Raw genomic sequence first — 8,851 nt, forward strand, 5'->3', positions numbered from 1 at the left:
CCAACGTCCGACAGCCTGTGCGGAGCAGCCCCAAACCTGCGCCACAACCGCCCGCGCCTTTCAAACCACCGAGGATGGGGCTACACACAGCCACACCACAGTCGCCAACCAGTCGCCACGGCAGCGCCGCAAACCACGGCCAAACTGCAGCTACCGCGCGCTACAGCCTGGGTCGGCCCGCCGAGAATCGCCGCCCCCGCCCAAATGCCGCCCCCACAGCCCCAGCCGACGACCCGCCACAATGGCCAAACCTTCGGCAAAACTCCCACACCGTCGCCGCGGCAGCCCGGCCAGCGCGGCCGGCGCCACAGCCACACAAGCCGAGGCGTGCGGCGATGACGGCCGTGCAAACGCGCCTCCGCCGCCCCATCGCCTTCCGTCGCCCTCCCGCCGTTTCCCGATCGGCCCGCAGCCGTCGGGCCACATCGCGCGCCGTCCTCCTCCTCTCGCCCGCCAACATTCACAGCCGTTTCTCAAACAATTGCCCGCCGCAAACGGACGCCGCCTGCGCAACAGGCGCCGCCGCCCCTCGACCGAGGCAAACCGCAATCCGAATCTACAGACCAACCCAATCTGCCGTCAAGCACACACGACAGCCGACCTTACACGTTACGCGTTACACATTACGTTTACACGTCTACGTTAGGTTAGGTTAGGTGGACGTGGGTTAGGTTAAGGGGACTTGGGTTAGGTTAAGCGTCAAACTTAGGTTAAGCATTCAAACACGTCAGGCGTCAGAGGTTAGGTTAGGTTAGGTTAGGTTAGGTTAGGTTACACGTTAGGTTAAGGGGTCAGTGCTAGGTTAAGAAGCGTCAAACGTAGGTTAAAAAAGCGTTCAAACGTGAGGCGTGAGCCGGACAGCTTACCTTACGTAGACGTTAGGGGCTCACAGGCTGAGCTCACCTCGCCACACCACAGGTTAGGTTCGGTTCGGTTCGGTTCAGCGTAAAGCGCCGAGGTCAGGGTTACGTTCGTTCACCTTCGGGCGCCACACTTTCGGTTGAAAGGTCGCGACGGGACGACGTCGGCAGGCACGCCGCAAACGAACAAAAACGTACAGACGACGTCGGAAACCGCCGACAGACGGGGGAGCAGCACGACCACGACCAGACACCGAGCGCGAACGAGACACACGCGAACCACCCCCACCGGCCAAAGGGCACCACACAACAACCCAGAGCACCACGTGTCGACACCAGAGCAACCCGCCGCTCACGCGACATGGCTGGCACCGAAGGGCAACCGCCCGCAACTGCGCTTTCCGCGCCGGCCCGGATGCACGTCGTGCTACAACAACACCACTACCGTACACAGCCGCTGTTCACAACATCACTATCAATGGCGCGCCCGCGGCTCGCCGCCGTCGCAGTCGCAGCCCCAACGCCAGCACTTTTGCACCACCATTCACACGCACCGCAACACAGCTCGCCGACACAGCCGAACAAAACAAACACCACACAACAACAGCAACAACGCCGCCGCCTCTACTTGTGCCGGCGACCCACCCCGCCGATGGCGCACCTTTCGCCAGCCGGCAATCGACACACACGCACCCACCCACCGGGGCCCAGTGCAAAAAAAAAAAAAAAAAAAAAAAAAAAAAACCACACAAAAACAAAAAAACCAAACAACACAAACGACACGGGAAGCGCACACCGCCACTTCGCGCGCACGCCACCAACCAGTCGTCGTCTCAAAATAACAAACACAAACAAAATAAACTAACAACTAGGGCAACACAAAACAAAAACGCCTCGCACGAACCGCCCACAAAAAGGACAAGCACACGCACAGCCTCTGCTGACGACCACGACGCAGCGGCACGCTGCTCCTGTCCCGCGCCCCACTCGATTCACAACTCACGCGACACCGTCAACGACGGGCTCGCTTCCCGCAACCTACCACCTTTCCGCCACGACGCACAGCCCCAGCCCCACCCGACGACGCCCGTGGCAACGACTGCACTTTCACCACCGCCTCCCCCTTCCCCCCCAAAACACACACACACACACACACACACACACAGCCAGCCAAAAACGCACTCGCGACCCACACATGCACGTGCATCGGCACACGCCAACCAGTCAACGTCGACAACCACACGCAAGGCTCGAAACGAAACCGGCGTCCTTCCACGTTGCCATCAAGCTACGCGACACAAGACACAAGGAACCAACACAACAGCCGGCCCCACTAATTCCCACTCTCACGCCGCAAAAAGCACACCGAAACCGCCAAACGCACGCACATTCCCCTTCGCACTGACACCACCGACCGGCTCGCTACCACACACCTCTCGGCAGCCGTTTCACGCCAATTCGCCACACCGCCCACACAGTCGACAAGCGCCCGCCCTGTACGGCACACGCAACGACGCAGCGCAGCAAAGGGCGCCCGCAACACATACCTCTCCGCCGCCCGACGCGCCAACCGCCACACCACACCGCCAGCCACTCGCAAATTGTGCACTGCCACCAGCCACACGTCCAACACGCCGCGCCGCCTCCGGCCACCCGCCAGGGGGCGCTCACGTCCGCGACAACAGCGCGGCCCGCCGGGCCGGGCCGAACCGAACCGAGCCGCCGCTGCTCTGCACTCGGCACGGCCACACCCTGCTGCAGACCGGGCTCGTCCCTCTGTACGCGTCTGCCTGCGCATCAACACAACACGACCTTTTTTTTTTTTTTTTTCTCTCTACCGCCATCCCTCCTTCTCGCGTTTTACTCGTTGTTGCAGCAGCGGCGCACACCTACACATCCACAGCCCCAGCCGAGCCGGCCTCACCTCAGGGCCCGCCGCCAGCGTCTCCTCCTCGGGCACAGGTGCGGTGCTGTGGCCGCCCATCCAACCGCATTGCTGGCCGTCCAGCCACCAGGCGTTCCCACTGCCGCGAGCCACGCCGCGCACCGACCCTGCTGCAGAAAACGAAGCATAGCCAGAGACCGACCGATACACAAAGCAAGCCGTCGCCTCGCCTCTTGTCCTTCCTGCCTTCCTTCCGCCCCCGCCCTTCTCACACCACCGCCTCTCCACTTTCGCCCCCCCCCCCTCCTTTTTTGTCTTCTTTCTTTCTTTCTTTCTTTCTTTCTTTCTTTCTTTGGCCCTCTCTCCTTCCCGCCATGGCGGTTACGGCACCGCCTGCAGCGGCAGATTTTTTGCGCCCACACGCCTACTCCTACCACCATTAAACCTTGCCCTGCCCTGCCCATCAACGTCGCAGTCGAACCGACGCTTGCCAACACACTGCCCACGTTCCTTTCTCTTTTCGGCCTACGCCCATTACGCGCCGCCGCCACAGCACCTTCCCTTCCCACAACACACCGACGTCATCACACGCACCCAAAACAGGGGCCACGACCGTGTTCCTCGCCCACTCCCATCCCGCACGGTACGCACATTCCCAACTACTACCGCGCACCCTCCCTTTCCAATCTGTGTGTCTCTGTGTCTGTGTCCTGTCCGCGCGTGACGCCTCTCAACATCCGCCGTCCCCCGTCCCGTTTTCGCCCCCATGCCGTCGTCGCGCCGCCTCCTCCCCGTCCACCGCCGCCCCTGTCCGCCCCGCACCACACCATACACCGCTGCTTGTCCCGGCCGTTGCCACCAAAGGCGCCGACCGCAAACGCGCCACGCCGCAGCCCCCGTGCGTCTCGCGCTCGCTTGCATCTCCGTGCCGACGCTGCCTCTCTTCCCACTCGCACTCGACCTCGACAACACAGTCTTTGGCTCCGCCACTGCGTGTTCCGGTGGTACGCACGCTGCAACACGTATGTATTCATTACCAGAGCGATGGCGAGGCATGACAGCATCTCTGTCTGACCAGAGAGTTCTTTATCGCTGCTAGTCGGCGCTTGGACCGCGCCAGACGACAGTAGTGGCACGCACCGGGTCGCCAGGAACAGTTGTTATATATATTGTAGCGCGAGTCGGGAGAGGTAGTAGTCGGTCGACAGTAGTAGCGGGTGGACGGTTGTACTGAGCGGGCGTCGGCGGCGTGCTCTGCTCGTCTCGCGACTCTGGTCACGGTTCGGGACGATGTATAGTATATTGTGTTATAATCACAAAGGTGGTGTGACGCTGCATTGCGCAAATCTGATAACGTATGTTCATTGTACTTCTTTTGTTCAACAACAAACAAAAGCCCCACTATTACTTTTTTTCTAAAGTAACTTTTGTCTCTTAACGAAAAACATTCACTTTTTAAAGACTACTTCCTATGGCATTTCCCTCCAAGGAGTGCAATTAATTACCAGCCAGCACTCATTCATTGCACACAGCTGTGTAAGGGGTATCTACAATTGAGGAGCGGATATAAATGCAATTTTTTGTTTTTTTTTTTTGTGTGTGTGTTGTAACCTCCCAGCAAAATTTAAAATAATGGACAATGTTATTTACGGATGCTAATGGACATTGCGCTAATTGTAACCTCGCCCACAATGAGAGGTATTGAAAATGGCAACAAAAATGTGACATTCGCAATCTGACTCAAATATAAAGTCTTCACACAACATTTACAAAAGTCCGTTCAGTGACAAGAAACTTCAATTAAACCGAAATATCGGTCTTTGGCCCTGTGCAAAACAATCAGAATTAAAGTCTTACCTCCGAATAAATGGATGTCACATTTCTGCTCTGGTTGTTGCGCAGCGCTTGGAGGAACTGCATTGCAAATAATAATATTCTCTTTTTTTTGTGATTTTAGTGACATTTTTCTTCAAAGAAGTGGAATGAAATGTGAAGTGCAACGAACTCTTTAGTTCAATAAAAAATTAAATGTTTGAAAAATGCTTTTGAAATAAAAATTATTATTGGGGAACTTGTTGGAGAATAATTACAATTTTTCATTATCTAATGATTATATTAATTAACAGTATACCTTATTCACCATCTTGACCAGTGTTGCCGACCGCCTACATCACACAACCGCACTCGGCTGCTACTACTGACCGACCGCTCTGCATGACGACTATTAGCGTACTGCACGCGACGACTACTGACAGAGTACAGCCCTCAACTACACAGACTGACTGACTGACTGACTGACTGACTGACTGAGAACCGCTCGCAACACTCGCGCAGTCCAGCGCAAACTCTCTGGTCACAGATGCTACAATGTCTCGCCATCGCTACTATGTTACATACGTGTTTCAGTGTCTTTTTCATTGGGGTAACGATCTTTGGCTCTTTTTATTCTGAATACAGGGCCAAAGGTCAACGCTGCTGCCCTTATACAATTTATCAGGTTTCATTATGTCTGTTGCAATGTTACATACGGTTCACTCTTTCATTAATATTATCGTTGGGTTTGTTTTGTAGGGACGTTAACATTCTGGCACATTTTTATTATCATCGGACTCTCTGCTATTTGTGCAGGGAGGTTATACCTGGGTCCATTTCCATTTCCATTTACATTTTAATATTGATAGACTTTTTGTTTTCTTTTTTGTTTCTTGTTGTTTTTCCTTCTTTTTTTTTGTTGTTTTTTTTTTTTTTTTTTTTTTTTGTTTTGTTTTTCCCGCTCTCGCCACCACCGCCGCATCACGCCTTCCGTTTTCTTGGTTTCTTTTCTGTTCTTCAACTGCTTCAACATCACCGCGCCCCATTTCCACACCACAGCCATCAGCCTCCAAGACGGGCGGGCGCAGTGTGCCATTTCCGGCGCACAAGCACACCCGTACGGTACTCTCCTCGCCCCCACGCCACCAACAACACAGCGACCACGCGGCTTTCAGGCATGGCACGGCACGGCACGGCACCGGCGAAATGCGCCGCCCCCGCCCCTCCGCGCATCCGTCCGTCTCGCCACGTTCACTGACAGCCGCGTCTGCGGCTACACCACGACAACCACAACACAACACCGCTCCCCTCCCTGGCAACTCACATTGTTTTTCTCCTCCTCTTTTGCACAAACCACAACGCCGAGCACAGGCGCAAGCCACCCACACCGCGCCCCTCCCCGTCCCGTCTTTGGCCGCCGCTCCTCGTTTCCTCGTTTGCCCCCTCCCATCTCCCGAAATGCCATGCCAGCAGCGTTACGCATGCCCCTCCCCTGTCCACACAACACTACCGCCTAACGAACAGCCTTTTCCGGGCCACATCCAGGGCACGCCCACCTCCAAACACTGCCAATTCACGGACGCACACACGCACACACACACACACACACACACTCACTTTCTCGACACCTTTCTGTACGGAGGGTGCGTCATCTCGACCGTGACAGAGTGACGGCAACTATCGACGATCCATTTCCCCCCACTGGTGAAACATGTCCACTAACACCTACATACATCATTCAAGTACACAGACAATAGCATACACACAATGGGAGGGCACACGAACATGGACGGCACGGCACTGTCATACACTCTTCCTCAGAACCATATCAACAAACGTTACGTACATCCGGGAAAGCGAAAGCGAACGCGAAAGCGAAAGCGAAAGCGAAAGCAAAAGCAAAAGCAAAGGCAAAGCCCAATGCAGCCGTCAAAGGTCACGTTCACGTTCCGTTGCTCTACGAATGCGTTTCTCCCCTTTTTCCCTTCCTCTCTCTTTTGCCCCCCCTCCTTGCACTCTTGCCTCATTCCTCACGTTCTGCCCAGACATTCGACCGATCAAAGTCAACCTTTCGTTACCGTTCTCAGCGCGACGGTGTACAACAGTATGACGGGTGTGCCCAAGACTTCGGTTCAGTTGCGTGACGCCGGTCTATCGCGCCGATCGACAGTTACTCAGGGGGCGACGGATCGGACCACGTCACCGACACACAAAACACTTTCAAACAAACAAATACATACCGGATGGACACAGACAAACACGTGTACAGACATTCGCCAAACAAACGACCGCCGCCGCCGCCGCCGTCTTGAATGACGACATCGGTGTGCGTGCGTCGTACGCAATCAGTCAGACACGGCTATCAAACATCAGAGTCGAATGGTACATCATCGTGCGTGTCGCCGTACACGTACAGTACAATACAACAACAATGCGTCTTAATGGCACGTTCATTTCAACGTCACTCACACACCTCCACGCTGCAGTTACGTCGCACCATTGTCAAACTCGGCGTACAGCAAAGGGAATAGTGGGCGGCAAAAAAAAAAAAACCAAACAAAAACATTTCACATTTCACATTTCACCCTCGCCATGTATGATGTGCAAAAAAACAAACCCGCAAACGGCCGTCGTTACGGTGACACAAAAGTCGCCGATCACACTGTCCCCCCTCGCAGACGGGTAACACACACACACACACACACACCAACAACACCAATGGGTCAAAAACCACGCCAACGAGGCGTGCCACCATTCCACGCCACGGCGACCAACCTCGTGGCCGTACCCCGCGCAACACGCTTTGACGCGCCCCCCCCACCCACAATCAAAATGCACACATACATCACAGCCGTCCACACAAACAACAACAACAATTCCGCCCTTCCCGCAAAAGGCAAGTTGGTGGCCCTGAAAAGGGCCGTTTTGCCGCTCTCGCAACGGAGGAGCCTTCTCCATCCATCCTTCCTTCCATTCCAGAGCCACCTCCTTACTTGGAGCTCGTGTACTTGGTCACCGCCTTCGTGCCCTCGCTCACGGCGTGCTTGGCCAGCTCGCCAGGCAGCAACAGCCGCACAGCGGTCTGGATCTCGCGGGACGTGATGGTCGAGCGCTTGTTGTAGTGCGCCAGGCGAGAAGCCTCGGCCGCAATGCGCTCGAAAATGTCGTTCACGAAGCTGTTCATGATGCTCATCGCCTTCGACGAGATGCCCGTGTCAGGGTGCACCTGCTTCAGCACCTTGTAGATGTAGATGGCATAGCTCTCCTTCCTCTTGCGCTTCTTCTTCTTGTCGCCCTTCGAAATGTTCTTCTGCGCCTTGCCAGCCTTCTTGGCGGCCTTCCCGCTAGTCTTGGGCGGCATCTCGAACCAACGTACGGCAGCAGCAACACCAGTAGCAAGCGCTCCGCTCTAGTCAGCGTCTCCCCACACAGTGGCACCCGCCGCCAGCCGCCGCCGCACCTTTACCAGCTCGCCCTGTTGCGGCCGCCGACCAATGGGGCGCGCGCGCAACCGGCCGCCGCACCCGAGCCCATAAAGCACCCCCACCCCGGCTGCGCCGGCACGCGACTCCGCTGCTGGACTCGCTACGGCTCGCACTGTTACGTCGCTCGCGCACGCCTTTGTTCGTTCCAACCACAAGCTATGGCAGGACGCAAGGGGAACAAGCTAGCAGCCGCGCTGGAGCATCTCATCAGTGCTTTGGGGAGCTCCCGCGGCCGCAGGCGACCACAGAAGCCGAAGCACAAGCGGCGATCACTGCAACATGTGCAGTGCTACAGGTGCCAGCAGCTGGGGCATGTGGCGGGTGTCTGCAGGAACGCAGCCGCGTGTTTGAAATGCGCGGCGGCACACGACACCCGAAACTGCCCCAAACCACGTGGAGCAGCCAACAGATGCGTGAATTGCGGCGGACCTCACGCCGCCAACTCGCGCAGCTGCAGCTACCGCCGGCAGCACACCACAGCAAGCTCTGAGGTGCCTGCCGCCAAGGCGGCCGCACTGCCTCCCCGCTCCGGCGAGGGGCGCCCGTCGTGCCGCGTCGAAGCGGCAACCGACCAAGCGCTGGCCGACCTGCAAGCAGCCATCGCGGCCGAAAGGGCCGCAACGAAGGACGAGCTCGTGGCCGTCCACCGGCAGCTTCAACAGCTGCGGGAGGAGCTGCGGCTTCTCAAGAAGTCGCCGCCTGTGCCAGCTCCCCCCGCCCCTGTGAGGCGGCCACTGCTGGTAGATGCCGCCACGCAGACGTCCACCGACTCGCCTCCTGCAGCAATGCAGGCGGCGTGTCGCATGGAA

This window comes from Schistocerca americana, unplaced genomic scaffold, assembly GCF_021461395.2.
Source record: "Schistocerca americana isolate TAMUIC-IGC-003095 unplaced genomic scaffold, iqSchAmer2.1 HiC_scaffold_99, whole genome shotgun sequence".
In the NCBI taxonomy this organism is placed as follows: Eukaryota; Metazoa; Arthropoda; class Insecta; order Orthoptera; family Acrididae; genus Schistocerca; species Schistocerca americana.